Raw genomic sequence first — 25,235 nt, 5'->3', positions numbered from 1 at the left:
ATTTTGGAGGTGGATATATAAGACTGGGTTGAACAAGGGGGTTGAGAAATAAGAAGGAATCAAGGGTGACTCCTTATCTTTTAGTGTGAGAACTGGCTGGAAGTAATTATTGAAATAAGGATATTGGGGAAATGCAGTACAGCTTGGAGAAGAAATCCAAGAAACCTATTTTGGATTTAGTGACTTTGATATTCTTATTGGATGTTCAAGCAGAGATGTTGGAGAAGGCACTGATTCTTTTCGAAAAACAAGTTTTTCTAAGGTGTTTGCTTTGTCTCTTGAACTAGACCAAAATTCTCCTCAAGGCAGGCATGGCTCATGTTTCGTTATTTCTTCTGATTCCTCCATAGAGTTCAGAGAGGAAAGTAACAACATTTTCATGTTCCCATATTCTGGAATTAGATAGACCTAGTGTGCTGAGTTTGCTTATACTGGGTCAGAAGAGCCAGTTGGCCAATTCCTAAAATTGCGGAAACGTTGCAAGCCAACTGGGAGACCATTCTTGCATTTGGCCATGGTTGCATACCTCCACATGGAATGTGGCAAACTCTGCACATCAGCACACTTTTCTTCAGAGAGCCAGGTCACTAGCACATCACAGTAAGATCCAGAGTCACCAACTCAAATGCCCTTTGGGGGAAAAGAAGATAACATATGTAAGTGATTTGTCTCGGTCTGGAAATGAAACATTTCTCCCAGTGAAATATCAAAGCATGCTGGGCCCTGGCTAGGCTAAGATTAATACCTAATTAAAGGCCAGAAACTTACATTATAAATCTAAAGTGTATTTTTCAGGTTATTACAAAAAAATATTCGGTTCCTCTCTCAGACTCCCCCAAAAACATTTTAAAATTCACATGATAGGAAAGCTTCCATGATGGACATTTTCCCTGAATTCATACAGTCCAGTTAAAGATAAAGTCAAAGGTTGACCTCTAATTGGGGAGAAATGCATCCCCTCTGAAAAAGTAAAGCTCTAAGATGTCAGTTGCCATTGTACAGATGCCAGGCCAGCATTGCTCGATCTTATGCTTTTTCAAGAGAAGCCTGGCTTTTAATGAGAAACTTCCCAGCTGTTAAAAGTTGACTTAATTATTAAAAAAACAACAACATTGTGGGCCAAACAAAACACTTGCAAGGCTTCACTGGGCCCAAGGGCCACCAGTGTGCAACTCTATTTGAAGCTCTTATATCATGGTCATCTCTCCGAGGGTGGGGAGAGAGCCCCTCAGAATATGCCAGAGGTCAACTTTCCTATCAACCCTGGCATGTGGGAGCCACATCGAATTTATTTAAGAAACATTGTTCAAGTGACATGTGTTGTACTCCAGCATGGTAGAGCAAGTACACATCATTTGTATTTGTTTTTCTCACTTGGTTGTGGACCCCTCTAGGCATGCAACATGACCCCATCTTGTACCCTCCATGCATGTAGTACTCAGGACTGCAAATAAGAGCTTGCTATGGAAGGAGCCAAGATAGAAATATCATGACCAATTTCTTGAGGAAACTGGTACCTAAAAACAAGAAGTCCCTTGCCTTTGCCTAAGGCTGGAAAGAACCTATGGTTCTCAGGAAATATTTGCTGAATTAATGAGCACATGAAGTAACGATAGAAGAATCAATGAATGCGTGAACAAGTGAACATAATCTGAAATGACCAACTGGTTTATGGAATACAATTTAAAGCATGAGTGGTGCCTGGGTGGCTCAATGGGTTAAGTGTCTGACTCTTGATTTCGGCTCAGGTCATGATCTCAGGGTTGTGATATCAAGCCGCATGATGAGTTCACATGCTGGGCGGGGAGTCTGCTTAAGATTCTCTATCTCTCCCTCTGCTCCCCCATCCCAAAAAAGAACAAAGTAAGAATCATGTAAGTTGGGGCTTCTTTCACTAACTACTGTGTTGCCTTAGGTATGTCCTTTTTACTCTCTGGTCCTTGACTTTCTTATCTAGATTTCTTGTTTTAGTATTGTTTCAAAAATCATAAGCTAATAGTATCAGTCACAGTTATTGAGCACTGTATGGCAGCCATTGGGCTGAATGTTTTACCTAAATTTTGCCAGTGCTTACACTAGATCTATGAAGTGAACACTATTTTTATCATCTCCATTTCAGAGATGAAGAAATAGATGTGCAATGCCATAAGTAACCTGTCCACGTTCATACAATTTGTAAGTAACCAGTGGAGGAGGTTTGAAGCTAGGCATTTCATTCTGGAAATGTAATAGCAATAAAAGTACTATGAAAAAATTAAAGGATACACAAATGTAGGGTCAGAGCATTTTGGGGAGGCTCAAGGCTCCAGCATTCCTAAGACTCTTGAAAAGAATGATGCTTGAAGTTCATGTTCTTTTCTGCATTTCATACTGTAGAACTGACATTTGGGTCAACGTGAAGATTGGACTCAGTGACCTCTGAGGGATGTTTTAGACTGATTCAGAGATCTAGTCCTGTTACTTCTTGAGCAACCATGAGCAGATTCTCTCAGTTTTTCTAAACAATGGACTTGAATGCATTAGTAGTTCTTCTAGCTCTGAGAGTAAAAGGTTCTATGCAGAATTTAATACAAAGCTAATACGAGTCAGGATTCCTTTTGGTTGCAAATTACAGAACCCTAACTTAAACCAGCCTAAACCAAAGAGGGGATTTAGTAGCTTTGTAATCAAAAAGCCTATGAGTGGCCCTGCATTAGGCCTAGCGGTATCCAGGGGTTCAGAGCGTATCATCAAGTTTCCATCTCTCCAGCTCCCTCCATATATGGGCAGATCGTCACCTGTAAGACTTACATCCTATCAACTATGTAAACCCAACAGGGAAAAGTAATCCTCCTTCCTGAAAGTGGAAACGTCATTATGAAGAATTGGAATGATTTCAGTCTCATATTTACCTTTATTGTAGTCTTCATCTTTCCATGGGGACCAGCCCCGGGATAAATGCTTGCCTCTTTGGCTATGTGGGAAAAGTGTCTTGTACATAACAAATGGAATGGGTTTTGCACTGAATAAGAACTTTCTGTATGAGAAGAGAGCAGGTGCTAGGCAAGTAGAAACAGAGAATTTGACTCCAAGCAGCTTCACCTCCCACTTAAAAGGAAGACTGACAGGATGGGCATCCTGGCTCTGGACCTTCAGCTCAGAATCACAAGCTGTGTTGTCGCTTGTCAGTATCATAAACAAGCCTTGTCTTCCGGAAAGTTTTCCTCCATCTTCAGGGACACTTGGACTCAAACAGTGACATCAATGAATGTCATGGAGTCATTATTTTGCCTTGTAGTTACTGTTCCTTAGAGAAATATATGCAGCAATGATCTCAACACAGGTAATAAATTAGGAAAGAAATGATCGGGCTTGAGCAAAGTTTGCCAGAGCTGTATTAATTTATGAGGACCCAGCCAATTAGGCAACTTGGCTAATACGTCTGATTTAACTCAGCACCCCTGGTTGGTACTGGAGAGGGTTACTAGTCCCTTTGCCACCTTTAGCTGGCACCAGTAGTTACTTGTGCTAATCAGCACTGAAGCAAAGGGCAGAGGGTAAAGGGGCAGGAAATACCCACCAGCAAGAAGTGATGACAAAACCTCTCCTGGGCAGTGACTCCTCTGAGGCTCATGGACAGAAAAGAATTCGATCAGCCCTCTTTTCCAAAACATGTACATTTACAATTTGGATCCTTGTAGCTTGTTAGAGCTGGAAGGATGTTTAGACATTACCTAATCCAACTCTTTTATTTCTCAGCTGAAGAGCTGAGGCCCAGAGAGGGGAAATAACTTGGTCAAGGTAGTCCTGCAAAGTCATAGCGGAGCCAGAATTCAAATCCAAGCCTCCTATTCATTTTCCAGGCCCTTTTCCCCACAGGGCAAGTTCCCTTTGGTTTTGCCCTCAGGACTCCGGTAAATGTTTTGAATTGTGCAAGCTTTGCCCGTGAAGAAGCTTCTTTTAATTTGATCTTCACTGGAAATGCAGGGAAGGGAAATAAGCGGCTGATGCAATGCCCAAGACTTATATACTCCTAAGTCTCACTTCTCCAAGCTAGAGGAAGCAAAGGCTAGCCTGCGATTTTCCACATGAGAAAACCTAAAGGTAACTCATGCGTCGTGGAAGGTGGTGAAGGGACTTAAGTTATGTTTACTTCCCTAAGCATATTTGTGTTTAGTTAGTATGGAAAGAATGCTAAAAGAGTAGCGTAGGGATCTCAATTCCATTTGTATGTGGGTCTTGATGGGTAATCGCAGCAAATCCCTCTCTCTGGACTTTGGATTTCTCATTTGTAAATTTGGCTGATTCTTGGGCAGCCCCGGTGGCTCAGTGGTTTAGCACCGCCTTCAGCCCAGGGCCTGATCGTGGAGACCTGGGATCGAGTCCCATGTCGGGCTCCCTGCATGGAGCCTGCTTCTCCCTCTGCCTGTGTCTCTGCTCACCACCCACCCCCGTATCTCTCATTAATAAATAAATTTTTAAAAAATTACCTGATTCTTAAATCTCAAGCTCTAGAATGTTGGGGCAGGGGGCAGTCTGAAATTTTTATTGCACTTTCAGCATCACTGTTATAGATAGAGAAGGAACTTTTTGAATGGAAGGTGGCCAACCTAACGCCAGTCAGTATTTGCAAATTAAGTGCCCTTTTTCCTAACCTGGCCCCAGTGGAACAAGCACAGGGCTAAGAGTCCAGGACAAGGACTGCTTCCTTCTGTGCTACGACCTTGAACAAATCCTTGATTTTCTTCAGGGCTCTTTAAAAATGGGATTGACATCTTTGTATGCTTGCCTTATAAGGCTGTTGCAAGGAGAATAAAGGATATAGAAATGCTTTATGACATGCAGGCTCTTTTATATATGTGACTTCCTACTGAGTTTGCCCTTGGTGACCGAGAACAGTGTAAAAACAACCAGTAGAACTAGTCAGAAGTTCAGTGTGGCCAAGACAACACCAAGGGAACTGAAATTTCTTCTTCTTGAGGGCATTTTGTTTTCCTGGTAATAGTGCAAGTTGAAACAAGCCTTAATAAAATATCCGTACATCCAGTTTGCCTGGAGTAGTCCTATTTGCTGTGGTCATCCTGGTATAATTATTAATAATACATTTTCTTCACTTTCAAAAGTCTCTCTTTTCTGGCAATAAATTACATTGTTACCCCTAAATTTAATACCATTCTATCCTACCTCTTCATTTTAAGTACAGAGAAATGGAGACTCAGAGAAGAGAAATGACTTCTCCAATTCACCCAGAGTTTGTCCAGAGCCTAGACTTGGCAAAACCTTTCTCTTTGTACCTGGGAAGAAAGGGGAGGGGAATACACAGGGTGAGAGAATGGCTCCCTTTGTCTGCTTTCCAGCTTCTGGAAGCAACTTCTTAGCAAGAGCAGCCCCACCCCTCTCTTGATTTCCTGGAAAGTGATCAGCAATAGTGTAGCTGCCAGTGGCCATGAGGGAGCTGGAGGATGGAGCAAACATTACCGGATCCTGGAAAAGGAAGTTATTTTCTCTTCTCTACCCATAAGAACAACCTCAAGGGGAGAACCACTGCCTATTAATAACTGGCCTTTATTTAGGTACATAGTTTCTTTGTTATCATTCATAAAGCACTTTCATATTCATAATTGTAATTGATCTAATTTTCATTGCCTTTGGAAATGATCTTGGAGGCACCATTACTCCCATTTTGGGGGGACAAAAGTAAGACCCTACAGAGACAGCCGGCTTGCTCTCGGTTTTACAGTCAGTGCAGTTGGGAGCAGAGCTTGGTTTCCCATCCCCTGGCCCCAGTATTCCTTGTATACTTTGCTTCTGGGCAGTGTCTACCCCTGGGCATCTTCTAAGAGAAGCCTCATTATAGTGAGGGTTTTTTTTTTTTTTAGTATTCAAGAAACTCCGTCTTCTTGGATGAGCCCAGGGCAGACCACCTTATTTCCTGAATTTGGCTCTGTATCAAACAGTGTTAGAAGGCAGTCTGTGATCAACCGTGGGCTTCCTTCTACAAGCACCATTTCTGAGAAAATGAGTTGTGGATGGAGAACAGGGTATTTCATCCTGGGATAAGATTTTTCTCTTTAAAATTGTTGCTAGGATCATGGGGAATAGAGTCTCACTATAGTACTTCACAGCGCTGTGCTTGCAAATCACTGACCCGAAAATTTGCCGAATCTCCATTTCAGAAAGATTTGTTCTGGTTCAGACTGAAATTCTTTATTTGGAACGCGACACATCCCAGACTTATAAGAACTCAGCTTGACAAGATTTGTAGCTTCCTTCATCATCATTCTGCCCAAAGTAGGCACGTATGAGGGGGGCGAGGGCTTTGGTGGGCCAGAGTTAGGGACCCCAAGTGTGGTCTGGATTAGGTGTGTGACTCATGTGATGTCAGGAAAGCCACTTTTCTTTTAGGGAAGTCCGTTTCTTCAGCTGTCGAATGTTGAGATTGGATTAATCAGGGTACTTCTAACTTCTAAGGCTACTGGATTCCTTTTTCTGAGAATGCCGTGGGCACCTAGCATGTATAAATGGTGAAAGAAGTGGGGTCCAGGGCTCGGAGCCCCTTCACTTAATCCATTTGTGTGGCCAGGTGACATCCGTGTAGATGTTAGTGTAGAAACCATTGGATAATTTCCAAAGGCCCTTCTAGGCCTGACACTGGCATGGAGAGGCAGTCACGTCTTCGTGACAGATGTTAAGACCCAGAGGAGTTACGGTGAGCACGGAATTCAGGATGTGGAACGGGGTAGACAGGGAAAGGGGTTACGATGGGATAATAAAGAGGAGAATTGGGGTAGAGGGTAGCGTGATACAGGCACACCACACCTCCACACCTTATTGATTACGAAGTCTCTGCACATCGGTTGTCTCTTTTGAGCTTGCCCAACACGGTACATGCAGGCGTCCACACAATGACCTTGCACGCAGCCTGGTGTGGGAGAGAGCTCGGGAATATAAAGAGGAAGTAGAGACCGTTTGAGCCTCAAGGAGCTTATCATCAGATAAAGGGGAAGGCGAGTAAACAAATTGTAATTGCCAGAAGGAAAGCCTTTAAGAGCGGTGCACAGGACCTGGGAAGAGAAAGAAAGGACTCCTCTTTTCTGGGAAGGATGGAACAGGGTCATTCCCTCTGCACCGAGCCAACACGGTGCAGGGGGCCAGGGGGCGAGGGGAGTCTGGGGGACCTGGCCCCGGGGGAGCAAACGGAGGGGAAGCTGCCAAGGTAGCCTGACTCAAAAAGGGCTTTGAATGCAATGCAAAGAATTTAGACCCCGTGGCGGCTGGCGTGGGTGCTTCCCAGGCCGAGGGGACCGACCTGCAGGCGTCAGGACGTGGGCTGTGGCCCCCGCGGCGAGGGGCCTGCAGGGCCTCTGAGCCTGGGGCCCGGGGCTCCTTCTGCTACCCTGTGCTGCCTCCAGCCGGCCTGAGCTGAGGCAGGCCTGCGTGGGAGAGGCCTCGGGCTGTTTATCCTGTTCGGTGGGGCCGGCCCTGGCAGGGAGTGGAAGTGGGTGGGGTGGGGGCCGCGAGCAGGGGAGGGGCCTGACAACAAGGGCTACATTCAGGGCCTCGAGTGGAGCCGGGCAAGGAGAATGGAAAGCTACAGTCTGTCGGAGCGTCCAGCCTTGGCAAGGCGCGCGGGGCCTTATAAGGAAATGTTGTTCTCTCTGCGCCAGTGGGGCTGGGACGGAGCCCTGTGCCCGCAGGACAGAGCTGCCCTTGTGGTGCCGGCCCGGGTGCCACCCGCCCTGCAAGGCGGGGAGGGCTCGAGGGGCCGCTCCTGCGGGCTCGGTCCCCGGCCCCAGGGCCTGCGGGCCCCCCTGCCCCACCACACCCTCCCGCTCCCCACTGCCCTGGGCTGATTGGAGGAAAGGAAAAAAACAAAACAAAACAAAGACTTGGCAAGGTCCCAGGCCTCATTGCTGTTTGATGCCGGATTACCCAGAAAGCAGGCTCAAGCCAAATTCCGTCTCTGTTCCCTGAAGGATGCTTGAGTAAAGAGATCGCTCTTTGCCCTCCTTCCCTTCCCTGCACCCTCGTCCCTCTCCTCCTCCTTGTGACCACAGGACACCCAGCCCTGGGCCCTGTCCGGGGCAGAAAGGCAGGATCTGAGACCGGGGAAAGGAGGAAGCCTCGTGGGGGGCCTTTTCTACCTCCCTCCTGGAGGGCAAGAGCTGCTAGGGCACCCCCAGGGGACAGGCGACTCTCTTTGGACTCCTTACCTGTGTCCGGCGGGCCAGAGGGCCTGAGAGTCGCAGCAGAGCCAGAGGAAAAACACAGGCAGCCCAGAAAGCAACAACAGAAGAGACTGTCAGCATTAGTCAGCTCCTGGACGGAGCGCCTTCCCACAGCATGCCATGAGGGCTGACTTAAAGCATTGGTCCCCAAGGGATGTCCCTGAACCCGAGATTATGGTAGGAGCAGAAAAGATGCTTAGTGTGACCTTTCGCTTTGCCTATTCATAGACTCATAGATACATGAAACCCTGGAGTTACAAGGAAACAGGTCAGCCAGGCCAGCTCTGCATCTGGAAGAAATGTGGCCAACCTTCAGCCCGGCGGTGCTCTCCTAGTGACCATGAACTTGCTCCCTCAAGTAAGTCTCCAGTATCTACTGCCCGCCCCCACCACCGAGGGTGCTGTCCAGGGCGAAGCTCTACGAAGCACACAATGAACAAAACCGGAGAAAGTAATACGTCACGGCAGAAACACAGAAAAGATGCTCTTAGAGTGGAAGCAAGAGAGACAGTCCTCTTGACGAGGTGTACACAGAGAACAGTGGACCAGAAAATGTCTTATCAAGGAGATGGCACTTGGGGTGAAGCAAAGCTGAGTTGATAGAGTGACATTTGAGAGCTGGGAAAATGGGGGAGTGGCTGGCACGAGCCAGCCCAGGATGATGAGAAAGCTGGGGCCTTGCTGAGTGCCTGTGGAGAGATGGGCACGGCTAGGGGTGTAGAGCTGGGACAGGAGGGAGCTAAGGTTGGAAGATGGCTTAGCACCAGCGTCCAGAGGCTCTGGATGCCAGAGGGAAGAGGAGATTCAAGTGCAAGAGAGCCAGCAGCCACCGAAGGTCCAAGCCTCAGAGAGCTGTGACCCCTGCTGTGATTCACAGCGGGTGTAGGAGGGACCTGATGGCAGGTGCAGGAGGGACTGGAGGCAGAGGCATCCTTTTCTATTTCCTAGAAAGTGCTCCTTCCCTAAGCAGAGCTGTGGCCGGGTGGGGGTGGGGTGGGGAGGTGGTTCACATTCCCCTTCCCAGGGTCTGGAGGCCCAGCTTTCCACATGGCCACCTAGATCCCAGGATTTCAAGTGGTTTTGGGGCCAGTCACGGGGGGGGGGGGGGCACTGACTGCTCTCTTGACCCTGCAGTAGGTGGAGTTCATTTTGAATTTGTGCTTGATGAGCGTGAATTGATTGCTTCCTGTTTAAATGCTCATATGTGAGCATTTTATGGTGAGAGATTTTCTGGACTCTAAAAAGTGAGTTTCAAATATTGGATTTAGATGATGCGGAGGGTCCTATGATATGAAGCAGGACTCTCCCTATACCTTTTAATTTTTACCACCACCACCACCACTTCAATCATCGCTGAGGTTCAGTCTTCAATTCAGAGAAATGCCATATGAGCAAATCTCCTCTGCAGCCTTTCCATAAGGACTTTTCTCTTCCAGTGCGCATAGCTGATTCAGAAAGAGGCAGGCCTGTTCAATCAAAATTCTCGAGGGCTACTTGCTCTCCCCGGCTGGCCGGCTTGGGACGCTGAAGCTGATTCTAGATGTCAGACCTCACCTGATCCTGGTGTCCATGGAGTGATCTCTGATGTCGTGGAGCCCAGCCCTTTATGACGATGTGCTGAAGCTGCCTGAGTACACTCTCTGGAATGAGATTTAAGTACCATCCCCTGCATGATCTTTTTTTTTTAATTTTTATTTATTTATGATAGTCACACACACACACAGAGAGAGAGAGAGAGAGAGAGAGAGAGAGAGAGGCAGAGACACAGGCAGAGGGAGAAGCAGGCTCCATGCACCGGGAGCCCGACGTGGGATTCGATCCCGGGTCTCCAGGATCACGCCCTGGGCCAAAGGCAGGCGCTAAACCGCTGCGCCACCCAGGGATCCCTCCCCTGCATGATCTTATAGAAAACAAATCATACAGAGCCTGAATTCTGAGTTCAGGTGCCAGATGAGGAAGGCTCTAAGGGGCATCTGGCACATAGGTTGCTAGGGCCAAAGAAAGAATCTCTGTGGGGTTAGCCTCCTCTTCTTTGGGCCATACTTTTCCAATTCCTCATGGTCTGAGCTGAATTGAAATGCCCATCACTTGTTCTCGACCTGTACTTACTGATCACAGAGCAATCTTAGTCTGTGCTTGCTCACCCTGGGACTGACAGCTCCACTGACGCCGCAGCTGCCCACTGATCACGCTGGAGCACTGCTCGGCTCACTGATCATGCTGGAGTATCGCCTTGCTCACTGATCACACAGGGACTCTGTCTTGTTCACTTATGCAGGGACACGGTCTTGTTCACTGATGGTGCTGGAGCTGCCACTTTCCAGCGAGGAGTCATCAGTTGTGGCAGCTCTGGTCTCTGCACGCTGGTTGCTGGGAAGGGCTTTAAAACCTCCTTGGTGGGAAGAGTCTATTCCTGATCAGAGTCCAAACTGAAAAATGGATCCTGCATTTGCAAGCCCAGTGACAATATCCATTAAACATCGCCCAAGCAACGGCACCCTGGAACATTATTGTTTGGGTACTTCTTGCCCAATACCATGTGGGTTTCACTTGCAGAAGGATCTACATGGTAAGTGAGGTAGGAACAAGTCAGCACAAACAGAACCATAAATATCTTGATGGAGACAGATGTATGAAATCTAGCTGGGCGGGGAAAGCAGATGTAGATAAACAGCTGGATAAGAATACAGGTGTGAAGCTACTGAAACACTAAGAAGATAATGGAAAAGATAATATTAAAGAAAAAGTTACCCGTGGTCCTTTCATCTTTTGTGACGATTTTTATTTTCCATAGCCCCTCAATCTTCTTGTCCACATTCCATGCACATTTCTTTGTAGCTGCAATCATATCGCACATACTATCCACAATCTGTGTTTTTGTTTAATATTGTAATCACTTGCCATATTGCTCCAATTTCTATTTTATGGCCACAGAAATGCCATCGTGGTGATTCACAATACATTTCTTGCTTTTACCTATTGTTGCAATTTTTATGTCTCCAGCTGCTTAGTTGTTATGGATGATTTTGCAAAGAACATTTTAGGATATTTAGCTTTGTGCTTTTCTTGATTTCTTTAGAATCAAATTCAAGAAGGGAGATGACTTGGCCAAAGGGTATGGACCCCCTCATGAGGAGCAGCGTTGCCTCTGGTACAAAGCCAACTGTGTCAGACAGGGCTCTACGTCTCCTACTGATCTGACTGGCTTGGTGCTCTCAGCCAGTAAATAGCATGTCACCTGGCAACTGAGCAGAAGAGCAGAAGTTTATGAGGCCCAGAGAGAGAGAGAGAGAGAGAGAGAGACCTATTACTGTAGAAGTTCTCTACTTTTGACAGCAGAATATACATGGGTGCCATTCCAGGGGCCTGCCTTATTTGCAAAGGTTGTTCATTTGTGGCTGTCATATAAGGGCCTCTGAACCAACAATTGTCTGGGGGCAAAAGCAAACCAGTACTGAACTCCCAGTTCTTATCCTCTGGCTGCAGTGGTGAGGGCCGCAGGAGGTGCTAGGGTGCAAGTCACTGTATTCTTGGTGCAAGGACACCAGGGCCCTCATCGAGGGCACTGCCCATGGGCACAGCCTTCATGGCAGGGATAGATTTTGTGCAACCCAGTTGTTAGCCAAGGCCCTTGGAGATCTGATTAAACTTGACCCAAACACCAGTGCCACGCCTCGGAAGAGCCTTGATTTCCGGAGCCCCATTTCCACGGGTGCCCACAGGTGTGTTCTCCACCCCACGCCCTCTCATCAGAGTGTGATGTTCAGCTCTGTCCTGAGCAATTCAAGGAGCAAAGCCCAGTTCCTTCCTTGGTCTTCACAAAAAAACCCTTGCACCCAGAACATTGTGAGTTTGGTAACTTTCCTTAAGACGGAGAGTCTCGATGAGTCTCATCATGGACTGGGTAGCCTTTGGCTTCCTTGACACCCACTCCCACCCCTCTTTCTCAGCCTCATTGCCCTGAGCAAGAAGCAACTGATTTCCCCCAGGCCCCCTGAGAAAAGTAACCCCATATTCAAGTCCCTTCTGTGCCCGTGCAGATATCTTCTTCAAGTAAATACATACCCACCCCTAAAGGAGTGCTGGTGGGTAAGTCTCCATCCACTATGAATAACCATGCCCTTATAGGAAGATGAAAGCGGCTAGTGAGGAGGTGGTTTTTGTTTTTGTTTTTGTTTTTGTTTGTTTTTGTTTTTGTTTTTGTTTTTGTTTTAGTGAGATAAAAATTCACACAGTGACCAGTTGTTTACAGAGCACTTGCAGATATCTCACTTAGGCCTCCTGGTGACCCTGACAAACGAGCAGTAGGACAGGCATTGTTATCCCGCCTTACAGGGAGGGAAACTGTGGCTGGGGGCGGGGAAGAGCCTGTGTTAGGACACTTGGTTGATTATCTGATGAGCTAGAGCCAGAACCTAGATTTCTCCTGGGTTCCATGTGTGTCCTTTCCCACATCACCCTGCCAGGCCATCTGTGTGGGCACCTCACGCAGTTTTACCCATGGCAGGCATCCGTTGACATTACGATGCCCTTGCTCTGAGCCTGCCTTCCAAGAGTGCAGCGTACCCCTTAGTATGTGACTAAATTGGTGGACTTGTTAGGACCCTAGTGCCCAGACCTCATGTGATAGAACAAATGTGTGAATCAGAACAAATGTGGGGCACCTGGGTGGCTCAGTCAGTTAAGCATCTGCCTTTGGCTCAGGTCATGATCCTGGGGTCCTGGGATGGAGCCCCACATGGGGCTCCCTGCTTAGCGAGGAGTTTGCTTCTCCCTCTCCCTCTGCTTGCTACTCCCCTGCTCGTGCTCTCTCTCTCTTTCTCAGATAAATAAGTAAAATCTTTTTTGTTTGTTTGCTTTTTAAAGAACAAATGTGGTACATACCCACGCTAGAATATTACTCAGCCACAAAAAAGGAATAAAGTGCTGGCTCACGGATCTCAAGCACGTTAAACTAGTCAGAGAAGCCAGACACCACAGGTCACATGCTCTACGATTCCATTTATATGAAATGTCCAGAAAAGGCAAATCTGTGGAGTCAGAGTGCAGACTGGAAGTTGCCAGTCTGGGAGGACAAAGAAATGGGGAACAGCTGATCAATAGGTAAGGGGTTTTCTTTGGGGGAAGGGTGATCTATCTCAGAACTGGATAGAGGTGATTCCGCGTTGTGAATCTACTAAATGCCACTAAAGGGTAGACTTTAAAATGGTCCTTTTTATGTCATGTGACTTCCACTTCCATTAAAAAATAAAGTAAAACAAAACGGAAAACCAAATCAACAAACACAACCAGGTATGAATTTACCCTTCCTGCGAGATATACTTCCTCGCCTGGTTCCAGGTCATGATGTTCCTTCACCGGATGGGGAACAAAAATGTGCAGACTCAGCTCTCAATCCTGTCACTTATTAGCTGTGTGGCCTTGAGGAGTCGATGCCTCTCTCTGGATGTTAGCTCCCCAATCTGCAAGAGGAGATTGACCCAGATTTTATCCAAAGTCCCTTCCAGCAAGGCCTTCTGCGATCTTGAGGACAGAGTGGGATGAAATTCAGTGAGGGTGAGGAGGCACTCCCTGAGTTTCTTTGGAACCTTTCTCTTCTCAGCTAGCGGACTGCGGTGACTTTTAATTTCCTCTGTCCCCAGGCAGCAGAGAAGCAGCGACAGAGATAACAGCTTCGGCTTCTGACCAGGCTGGCACTGCTGGGACTCCCACCATGCTTCATTGAGCGATGTGAGCCCCTTGGTAATCCTGTTAAGCCACCGGGGCAATGAGTCATTTCAATACCACCCAAACACCTTCCTGTCGTGTCCCGGCAAGGAGAGGAGCTCCAGCCAGCACATTAAGACTTGACCTGCAACATTCTAAGCATAAATTGGAGCCTTTTAATTGGGCGGTGACTTGGAAACCCATCATGCCTAAATCAGTGCTCGGAGAGCTCAAGCTGCACTCTTTTGTTCGCTTATTACCTCTTTTCTGAGCCCCTGGGATATCCGAGGCATTGTGCTAAGCTTTCAGGAATGCATATATATATCATAGCCACTGTCTTCAAGGAATTCAGCGTCTCCTGGGACAGAGAGACTGGTAAACAGAAGGGAAATGTGACATTATGAGAGCAGCAAAATAAGAATATGACACAGGACAGTAGACAGTCCAGAGGAGAGAAGTGTTACCTCTGGGGGGTAGAGAAGGAAGGGCTGGGGAGGAGGATCAAGGAAATCTAAGGATGCAGGATTTTGAAGGATGATGGAGGTTTCCATGTTCCAGTGATGCTCCACGGGAGTGTGTTGTTCAAAGTGGTCTGCCTGGGTGAGGACGGGTGTTCTATCCCTGTAGCTGTTTGCTAGTTGCAAGGTGACAGTAAAAAGAAGGCTGAGTTTCACTTAGTTTGTTACTGATTTTAAATTCATACCAAAAATTTACCCCCTTGAACCCTCTTGCACTGTTGGTGGGAATGTGAACTGGTGCAGCCACTCTGGAAAACTGTGTGGAGATTCCTCGAAGAGTTAAAAATACACCTGCCCTACGACCCAGCAATTGCACTGCTGGGGATTTACCCCAAAGATACAGATGCAGTGAAACGCCGGGACACCAGCACCCCGATGTTTCTAGCAGCAATGGCCACAATAGCCAAACTGTGGAAGGAGCCTCGGTGTCCATCGACAGATGAATGGATAAAGAAGATGTGGTTTATGTATACAATGGAATATTCCTCAGCCATCAGACACGACAAATACCCACCATTTTCTTCGACGTGGAGGGAACTGGAGGGTATTATGCTGAGTGAAGTAAGTCAATCGGAGAAGGACAAACATTATATGGTCTCATTCATTTGGGGAATATAAAAAATAGTGAAAGGGAATAAAGGGAAAGGAGAAAAAAATGAGTGAAAATATCAGTGAGGGTGACAGCACATGAGAGACTCCTAACTCTGGGAAATGAACAAGGGGTAGTAGAAGGGGAAGTGGGCAGGGGGTTGGGGTGACTGGGTGATGGGCACTGAGGGGGGCACTTGGCAGGATGAGCACTCGGCGTTATGCTAAATGTTGGCAAATTGAACTCCAATAATTTTTTTTTTTAATTTATCCCCTTATTGCCTAGACTGGGCTAGATTCCTCCTCTCCCTGGCATACAAAATGGGGAAGGGCATTCAAAGCAGTGGGAATAGCATATGCAAAATCTTGCAAGTGTGAAACTTCAGAAAGTATTAATAGAATGGCAAGCAATCGATCTGAAGAGGCATTGGATAGTTGGAGGAGAGCTGAAGGAGAAGTGAAAATGAAGCCTCATTCCTTGAGGGCCCAAGATAATCGCGTTAAGTCTGGCTTTGCTTCGGTTATAGAATGCAATGGGGCGTCATAGAGGGTGGTAAGCAGGAGCGTGATGTCATCAACTCTGTTGTTGAGGTAGCATTGACAGCTGAGGACGGGCGGAATGGGAAGGAGCAAGGAGGAAGGAGAGTGGTCAGGAAGCCCTTGCTGTCACCTGGGAGGAGAGAGAGGATGAGGATTCTATCAAAGCTGGGCCACGAGGGTGAGAAGCAGAGGATGGGCTCAAGAGATACAGAGAAGTGAAACTCCAAAGGTTTTGAGTCTGATCAGAAACATGGGTGGAAGAAGGAAGGTCTCACTGGTGACTTGAGCTTCTCATTCCCAGGAATGATGTCAGAGCTGGAGGGACATTCAAGACCACACACTCAACTGTCTTTGTGGCCCAGAGAAGGGCAAGGTATTTGCTACCCAAGCTGCTGAGTTGGGGGCAGAGTTGGTGCGGGGTCCGAGTTTCCTAAGGCCTGAGCCCATCAGGGCTCTCTTGCGACCATGGCTGCCCAACTCCTGCCTTGACCGTGCCCGGCATCCCACCTCTGCTGGCCTGGACAGCGGAGGCCTGAGTCCCTGCCCTCACACCATCCTCAAAGCAGAGGAACCACCAGGGAGACCATCCTTTCTTTGAGTCTTTGCCTTCTCATTCCCAAATGGAAGGCCTACTGAGGTGGGCGCCTCTATTTTCTTGTCTTGCTTTCTGCTTTTTGACTTTATTTTGCTACATTCCCTTGTCAGTTCCCGTTGGCCCACCTCACTGATCTGCCTGCCTGGACCTGAGGGCATTTGTGCCTGCGAGTCTCTGGCTGAGATCTCCTCTGAAGCCTCTCCATCTTGTTTCCAGCAGTCGAGGCTTGTCTGGGGAGAGTGTGGTCTTTCCGAGCTGTACTCCTGGGCCTGGGCCACCACCTTCCTTGGGCTCAAAGCCTGCCTCTTTCTCATCCCTTACTCTCCCTGGACTCACTGCCCCTGGTGTGAAGTCACCAAATGTTGGTGTTGTGCATCTGTCAGTGGGTCTGTTGGGCCTGAGCTTGGCTCTGGTCATATTTTTTTCAGAAGAAAACAGCTGTGGAGCCTGCGATCTGGGAAGACAGGCTCCTCGGTGTGGACGAGCCCGCCTTGCCTGTTCTTTTGGGATCTCCCAGTATTGTGGGTCAGTCACCTTAGGGGCAGAGCTCCAGGAGGGGAGACAGTTTAGGTGGGCTTCCCCATCAAACCCTCTCCCTCGGTCTTCCTCTCCTCCATTCCCAAATGGGAGGAGATGGGGAGACTCAGAATTGCAGGAGAAGAGTTGGGAGATTCTCAGAGCCCTGGGGCCACCCTTCTGGCCAATGCTAAATCTCCACCCATGCCCACCCCCAGTGGCTTTCTTGTCCTTCAGTCTCTTAGACCTCATTTGAACACTCCATATGCTTCTTGTGTGACTGTGCGGAGCATCTTGTCCTATGCTAGTGCCAAACTGACTTCTGCATAATGATGGAAGCTGCTTTCTTGTAACTCCTGGTGACTGGCCTGCTCAGAATGTGGTACACAACCCTCCCCTGCAAGACGGCCTTCTGAGTGGACGAAGAAGACATCATCTACTCTATCCCATCCCACTCCTTTTTTTCCTGCAGATCATCCCATCTCTTATGTCATGTTATTGTCATATTCTTTGGATGTGGTACCTTCAAAAGACAGAGATTCCAGATAAAGGGTTAACTAACTTGAGTGACCAACAAGCCAACCAGAGATGCCAGTAGCCTAACACCAAGGAAGTTTCTTTCTCCCTTACATGACCATTCCTGGCCAACAGGTGCTCTTCTTCCACATGGTGATTCGGGATCCCACGTCCCCGCTCACCTGGATCTGCACGCTCTCTTGGGGAGCAGGTGGGGTCCATTCTCTCCTGGTGGCCTGCCCAGTGCAGGAGGCTGGGAAAGGCAGGGAGGTCTGCCTGGAAGAGACATTTATTTTTTATTTTTTTTATTTTTTTAAATTTTTATTTATTTTATTTACGATAGTCACAGAGAGAGAGAGAGGCAGAGACACAGGCAGAGGGAGAAGCAGGCTCCATGCACCGGGAGCCCGACGTGGGACTCGATCCCCGGTCTCCAGGATCGCGCCCTGAGCCAAAGGCAGGCGCCAAACCGCTGCGCCACCCAGGGATCCCCTGGAAGAGACATTTACACCCATCCGCATCCCGCCGGTGAGAATGAGGCCTGTTGCATCGTCTCACACTAACGTGAACGGGACAGTCCAGTCCCTGGCTGCTCTGCTACCCCTTGGGAACAGCTGTATACAGTGAGGGGACATCTGGAGGGAAGCAGGTCATCCCTGCCGACCAGCACAACTTCTCTCGAGTCCCCCTAGGGTCTGAGCCATCAGGTGTCAGAGGCTGTGAATGGGGTCCCCTCCTGTTTCTAAGTGGCAAGCAGTGTTTTCTTAAACTTGAATGCTGCACGTACCACTTCTGAGAATGTGGCTGTATCCGTACAACCCCTGTATTATGATGGACTTAATACTCTCTTTAAATCAAATCACTTTTTAATGTAGCTTCATGTGAATAGTATCTGGGAGATTGTGGTTTTGATGTGCTAATTATATCTGTCCAATGTACTCATATACTCTAAAAATAAATTCATAATGATTCCAATAAAAATATGTGCATGTACACCAGCCCCAAATGTTTGTACGTGCTGGTGGTATGAGTCGCACTTTGCGGAAAGTACTGGGTCTGTGTAACTGCCCTCTACGATGTGGCCCATGTCTTTCTTTCTGCCTTATGGTCTCCCCCTTCCCTGTGGCTCACAAGCCTCCAGGTTCATGGGCATTTTTGTTCCTCAAACCTGCCAAACCAATTCCTGCTACAGAGCCTTTGTACTGGCTGCTGTCTCTGCTAGGAATGCTTCCCCCACTTGTCTCACTCTTTCTGGACATTAATGTTTATTCGGCAGATCTACTGGTCTTATGCCCCACCCCACCGCACGCTGCCCAGCCCACTCCTCTCTGTCCCTTGAAAGCAATTTCCAAGATATAACATGGTCTGTTTGTTTGCTTGCTGATTTATTGTTTCTCTGTGCCCAGTAAAATGTAAACTCTGTAGAAGCAGAGATTTTATCTGCACTGTGTAGTCCACTTTCCCAGCACTTAGCACAGGGCCTGGCCCATAATACATGCTCCATAAATATGTGTTAGATGAATAAAAACTGCTGAAAACAGATACATAGGTCACTAGTCAAATGAAGATTAAAATACAGTTTTGTCAGTTGTTTGGTAATTTCTAATATGCAACTTGTCAACTGCTTAGCAGCTTGGAAGTGAGGCTACTGTGGGGGCGCCCGACTCCATCCCTGCAATTCACGGGTGCATAGGTCAACTGAGTGGCCCACCCAGCCACAGAAGCTGGCCAAGGGAGAGGGGCCAGACACACCTCTAGAAGAAACTTGCAGCAAGGAGGCAAGCGGTGAGGAGACAACAGGCCAAGGACAAGCCATTCCTTCCTTAGGCCACAAGCAGCCATGCTGGCCCAGAGTCTGCCCACATGGAACACGGCCTTTACCAGATTGGCTCCTGCCCTTCCTCCATGGGGACAGTAGGAGTTAGAGGTGGGGATGGAGTAAAAGTAAGGGATGTTGAAACACCTGAAAGTGTCCGATCCACACCTTGAAATGAGAACTGGGAAGTGGGGGTGAAAGCCCCCTCATTCGTGAGGATGGTGGACATGGTTTTCCTTACAAAAGGAATCAGTCCACAAAAGAAATCCAAGGTTATAAGCCAATGTTCCCCATCCCCTGCCCCCACCCCTGCTCCCTCCAGAGGTACCTCTGTCGTGGATGCTGGGATGCACCTCCCCAACCCCCTTCAGAACAGAGGCACTCTTTTCAGCCAGTACTGCTGGCATCAGAGCTGAGTCTTTTCCCAGGAATTGTCCTGCCTCACCTGGGGCAACATGTCCATCCTTCGGATGGTTCACATCCAATGTCTAGATGATACGGGGTGCAAAGTCCTGCCCTTTGCCTCAGTCAAGGGCAACTCTAAAGGGCTGTGTGGCTCCAGACCAACCTTGCCTACCATTTAGTTTTCTTCTGCTATCCAACCCGCTCCTTTCCGTTCCCAGTAAACTCCTTGCTCACAAAGTCCGCTCTCAGAGTCTGTTTCCCAGGGAACCCTAGGATAACATGTGTAAAACCCTAGTTGGCCCTGTCCTCCACAATCAGTCGCCATATTGCCTAGGTGAGAACTAGTTTCCCACCAAAGACTTGTATTAGATTTGCTTCCTGTAGGGGATCCCTGGGTTGCTCAGCGGCTTAGCACCTGCCTTTGGCCCAAGGCGTGATCCTGGAGTCCCAGGATCGAGTCCCACGTCCGTGCTCCCAGCATGGAGCCTGCTTTTCCTTCTGCCTGTGTCTCTGCCTCTCTCTCTCTCTCTATGTCTATCATGAATAAATAAATAAAATATTTTAAAAAAGAAATATTTAGATTTGCTTCCTGTACTTGAAGTTGAGACAAATCATAGCCAAATAGGTGACGTGATGGTGTACCTGAGACAATGGTGGATCATTCCTTGAAATCCACTCAAGGCAATAAAGGTCACAAAGGAAGGCAATCAAAATAGGTAAAGTAGTAGTCATGTAGCAGGTGATATTTTCCAAATCCATTTCGCATGCAGCGCTTGACCCTGTTTCTGTGCTGCTCCATTTGCTTGGCCCTACGTGTCTCCCTGGGCCCTCAATGTCACAGCAGTGCCTCCACATTTCCTATCCCTGCCAGCTTCCTCAGATACTTCCGGGGCCTCTCACACCAGAGCTGGGCTCTGGCTTGGCCTCCATCGTACTCAATGCGTGGGAGCCCCGCTGTAGCTCTCCAGGTACCAGGACCACATAGGCTTGTCTCCTCTCAAGGTTTCTTGGCTTAAAAGATGAGTCTGATCCCAGAACCCCAGTGGCTGCCCAGAAGGTCAGGGTGATATCACCTGGGAGTTCAGGCAAGTTCATTCTCCATGGGTGAAGTTTGATCGTTGAGAGGCTGGAAGTGGAAGGGAAATGACTATTATCCCCTTGCTCTTTCTCTGTCCTCTTCCTGCCCCAGTGGTAGTCACATAGCAAGGGTTCATCACGCCTACCCAGAGACATATCATAAAACAAATCACTGACTATATTTTGTGGTGATGCTGTGGCTAGTATGGTGCTCACCTTCTTGGCCTTTGTTTCCCTCTTTGTCTTCTCCCCTCATCTTGCTATTACACCTCCTCCCATCCGCAAGAAAGCATGCATCAGCATGTACGCTTAATATAAGCTTTGCTTCATGTGGTTTTTCCTAGACAACCCAGGTGAAGAAACAGACGTGAACTTAATTGATTTTCACAAAAAGTCATTCTTTGGGGGTAGGAATTATAACTGCCACTTTCAGGTGGTGAACTCGAGGTGAACTGCCCAAGACCAAAGCAACCCAGTAAGTGGCAGATCAGGACGCAGTCAACCTGTTCTGACTTCAAATTGGGTGTTTCTCTTACCTTGATTGTGAATTTTCAAGAGTTCTAGATAAGAACCGATTAACATATTCTTTTCCAGTAACGGTGGGATCTTGCGGGTGGGCGTAGGGGTGGGGGCAGCATTCACCAGAAAGGAGATTGCAAAACCTCTTGAAATGAGATGATACACCCACGGACTCTTAGCAACTTTTACTCTCTGCAGGTTCATGATCACAGGTGGAGGCACTGTTAGGGCTGCAGAGAGAACACAGCTGCCAGGTGTATTCATTTCCTGGGACTACCTTGACAAATTGCCACAAACCGGGTGGCTTAAAACAACAGAAATGTAATCTTTCACAGTTTAAGAGGCCAGAAGTCTTAAATCAAAGTGTCAGCAAGGCCGTGCTTCTCTGGAGGTTCTAGGGGAGGATCTGTTTCTTGCTTCTTCCAGCTTCTGGCAATTGTCCGCAATCCTTGATTTGTTGGCTGCATCTCTCTGATTAGTATTCACATGGCCTTTCTCCTGTGTGTCTGTCTGCCTTATCTGCCTTCGCCTGTCTCTTAAGAGGCCACTTGTGAAGGCCTTCAGGGCTCTCTTGGATAATCCAGAGAGATCTCCTAGTCTCAATATACTTAATTAAATTACTTCTGCAAAGACTCTTTTTCCAAAAAAGTAACATTTATAAATTCCAGGCATCAGGACTTGATATATTTGGGTGGCAGTTATTTGGCCTGCTGCACCATATAATAGGCCACTTTGCCCGGAGACATCGGTGCGTCCATCAACATTTGTAAAAACAGTGTCTAGTGTTCCTTCACATGACACTAGTTACCTTATGGGCTGGTGTGGAGGAGGCTTCTGGGTCGCAGGGGTGGCTGAAGACAAGCTTTCTGCTCATCAAGCAGTGAGCTAGGGGGGCATGGACTGAATTTACCCTCTGGACCATCCCAGCCTTGGGTGGGGGAGAAGTCTGTCTCTTAGATGGCATCTGGGTGGTGACCCCACCATTCCCCTGCTGCTGGGATCACGGAAGACGCTGGCTGCAGTGCTTGTGTTTGAATTTTCAGTTACTGTCAATCACCCTGATCTAATATTTATATTTTGCAGAACAATCTCATGGCAAGTTTTGGAGGAAAGAATCCTCCTCGTCACAAATATTCACAGTACTTGGCTTTGCTGCCCTTTGGCAAGAGATGTTGAAAATGGGGTCATAGGTAGGCCTGAGGTGCCGGACAGACAGGCCTGTTTGAGTGGTTTCCTGGCACCACCATCTTCCTCGGGCTCTCATGGAGCTCACAGAGGTGCTGGAAAAAAAAGGAGAACAACTGGACCTGACCTGGAGGCCAGATGCCCTTGGAAGAAAGGTGTAGCCAATACCAATGTCCTTCCTTTGTTAATTCTTCCTCTGCATTGTCCTCAAGGGCCTCAGCTACATTTGTGAATTATCATCTTTTCTTCAAGTTCCCTTCAAAATTCCCATCTTCTTGCTTGCAGGAGTCAGGATCACTTCTTGTTTCCAGAAAATGGAGCACTTGGATTCCCACCTTCAACCCCCACCCCAGTAACCCGACTTCACACCTATCCCCCCTCTTTCTCTCTCTTAGAGCCACTCAAAATTAGGTCTTCCATTGACACAGATGTTTAATCTTTCCTATGTGCTCTGGGTCTTCTTCTCAAAATTCGTCCTCCCTCTTTTCAGTAACAGCGTCATTGAGATACATCGCATGTACCATAAACTCTCCCGTTTGAAGTATAAAATCCAGTTTTTTAAATTTATCAACCAAGTTTTGAATTAATCAGCACTGCTAATCCTATAATATCTTTTTTTTTTTGAAAGAGAGAGTGAGGGTGGAGAGAGAGAGAGAGAGAATCTCAAGTTGACTACCCGCTGAACATAGAGCAGGTTGTGGGCTCCATCCCCTGGCCCTTAGATCATGACCTGAGTCAGAATCAACTGGACTGAGCCATCCAGGCACCTCTAATCCTATAATATCATTGTCATCATAAGAAGAAACTCGACACTCACTAGTAGTCAACTGTCATTTACATTCCCCACCCTTACCCTCCCCCCCACCTCTGGGTGACCACCTACCTCTTCTCCATGTCTGTAGTGTTTGCTGTTCTAGACATTTCATATAAAAGGATTCCCACAATCAGTGATTTTTTCTAAGTGGCTTCTTTCAGTCAGCATGACATTTTCAAGGTTTACTCAATGTTGTATGTAGCATGTATCAGATTTCATTCCTTTTTATGGATGAATAATAGTCTATTATATTTGTTTATCCATGTGTCAATTCATGGAATTTGGGTTGTTTCCACTTTGCCATGAACATTCATGCCCAAGTTTTTTTTGTGGACATATGTTTTGAGTTCTCTTGGGGATATACCTAGGAGTGAAGTTGTGGGGTCATAGGGTAACCCTATATCTAACATTCTGTGCAATTGCTACACTGCTTCCCAAAGCAACTACACCATTTTACCTTCCTATAAATGATACATGAGGGTTTAAATTTTTCCACATGCTCACCAACATTTGTGATTATCTGTCTTTAAATTTTCCCATCCTAGTAGGTGAGTAATGGTATCTCACTATTTGATTATTTGTAGATACCTAATGACTAATGATACCAAACATCTTTTTATTAGCTTATTGGTTATTTGTATATCCTCTATGATTATCTTTTTATTGTTGAGTTGTAGGTCTGGATATACTGTATTATATTATATTATATTATATTATATTATATTATATTATATATTCTGGATATAAGTCCTTTTTCAGATATATGATTTGCAAATATTTTCTCCCATTCTGTGGATAGTCTTTTTACTTCTTGTCTTTTCACTTTTACTTTCTTTTGCTTCTAAAAGTACAGAAGTTTTAAAATCTGATTAAGTATGATCTATTTTTGTTATTGTTGCTTGTGCTTTCAGTGTCCTGAGGAACCATTACTTAATCCAATGTCACAAAAATTTACTTTTATATTTCTTCTAAGAATTTTAGAGTTTTTCTCTTTCCTCATTTGAATTGTCCTGATGCTCTTGTTAAAAATCAACTGATCATAAATATAAGGCACTATCTCTAGATTCTCAAATTTGTTCCACTGATCTATATGTCTTGCTTATAACAATACATACTATCTTGATTACTGTAGCATTGTAGTGGGATTTTGAAATCAGGACATGTGAATTTTCCCACTTTGTTCTTTTTCAATATTGTTTTGGTTATTCTGGATTCCTTGCATTTCCATAGGAATATTAGAATCAACTACCAATTTGTGCAAAAAAGTGATCTGGATTTTGGTAGAAGTTTCATTGAGTCTGTAGCTTAGTTTGGGAGATATTTCCCTCCTAATATTTGATCTATGAATTTAATAACTGAAACGTCTTTTCATTTATTTAGATTCTCTTTAATTTCTTTTAATAATATTTAACAAGTCTTGTACTTCTTTTGTTAAGTTCTTTCCTAAGTATTTTATTCTTTTTAATATTATTAAAAATGGAACTGTTTTCTTAATTTTATTTTTAGATTTTTCATTGCTAGTCTATAAAAATAGAACTGATTTTTGTATATTGACTTAGTATCCTGCAACTTTGCTGAACTTGTTATTAGTTCTAATGGTATTTTGGTGGATTACTTAGGTTTTTCATTATGCAAGATCATGTCATCTGTGACTAGAGATAGTTTTACCTCTTCCTTTTCAATCTGGCTGTATTTTATTTATTCTTTTTTGCCTAGTTTTTCCACTGAAATCTCTAGTGCTATAATGATTAGAAGTGATAAGTGGATGTTATTGTCTTACTTTCAACTTAGGAAGGAAGCTTTTGGCCGTTGACCATTAAGTATGATGTTATTATCTATGGGTGTTCATAGATGCTCTTTATCAGGTTGGAGAAATTCTCTTCTATTCCTCGTATGTTGAATGTCTTTATCATGAAGTGCTGCTAGATTTTGCCAAGTGATGTTTTTGTGCATATTATCCCTTTTTTCTTATATGTTATTTATTTTAGAGAGGGAGAAAGCATGGAGGGGGGCAGGAGGAGAGGGAGAGAGAGAATCCCAAGCAGGTTCCACGCCCAGTGCAGACACTTAACCAATTGAGACATCCAGGCTCCCCCCTTTATGTTATTAATAAGGTGCCTTGATATTCATATGCTGAAATGACCTTCCATACCTGGGATAAATCTCATTTGGTCATGGTGTATGATTCTTTTTATGTTTTAGAGTCCTTCATTCTTTTGTATCTTCCACATTT

General features: G+C 46.3%; 3 long non-coding RNA genes across 20 annotated transcripts in view; 1 reads left to right on the top strand and 2 right to left on the bottom strand.

Annotated features, from left to right (window-relative positions):
• LOC140622179 (uncharacterized) overlaps positions 1 to 8,736 on the bottom strand; it is a 31,297-nt gene extending 22,561 nt beyond the window's left edge. For 2 of the 6 annotated variants that reach the window (XR_012021907.1, XR_012021906.1), the window contains exons 1-2: positions 8,193 to 8,404; positions 527 to 630 (exon numbers count right to left, since the gene is read on the bottom strand). This is a non-coding gene — a long non-coding RNA (uncharacterized lncRNA). Of the gene's footprint in view, positions 1 to 526; positions 631 to 8,192 lie in introns of all 6 variants that reach the window. The other 4 variants (XR_012021908.1, XR_012021903.1, XR_012021905.1 and 1 more) reach the window with 4 other exon arrangements.
• Positions 7,226 to 25,235, top strand: part of LOC140622178 (uncharacterized) — an 81,315-nt gene continuing 63,305 nt past the window's right edge. For 6 of the 12 annotated variants that reach the window (XR_012021893.1, XR_012021896.1, XR_012021892.1 and 3 more), the window contains exon 1: positions 15,001 to 15,932. This is a non-coding gene — a long non-coding RNA (uncharacterized lncRNA). The other 6 variants (XR_012021902.1, XR_012021900.1, XR_012021899.1 and 3 more) reach the window with 5 other exon arrangements.
• Positions 13,402 to 15,530, bottom strand: LOC140622181 (uncharacterized). Of its 2 annotated transcripts, XR_012021916.1 has the most exons (4): positions 14,946 to 15,530; positions 14,378 to 14,547; positions 14,174 to 14,285; positions 13,402 to 13,669 (listed from the first exon to the last, which is right to left on the bottom strand). It is a non-coding gene; the product is annotated as an uncharacterized lncRNA (long non-coding RNA). The 2 variants fall into 2 exon arrangements; XR_012021915.1 differs by having other exon boundaries at positions 13,402 to 14,285.

Source organism: Canis lupus, chromosome 31 (genome assembly GCF_048164855.1).
Source record: "Canis lupus baileyi chromosome 31, mCanLup2.hap1, whole genome shotgun sequence".
In the NCBI taxonomy this organism is placed as follows: domain Eukaryota; kingdom Metazoa; phylum Chordata; class Mammalia; order Carnivora; family Canidae; genus Canis; species Canis lupus.
This window is presented reverse-complemented; position numbering and strand designations above follow the sequence as displayed.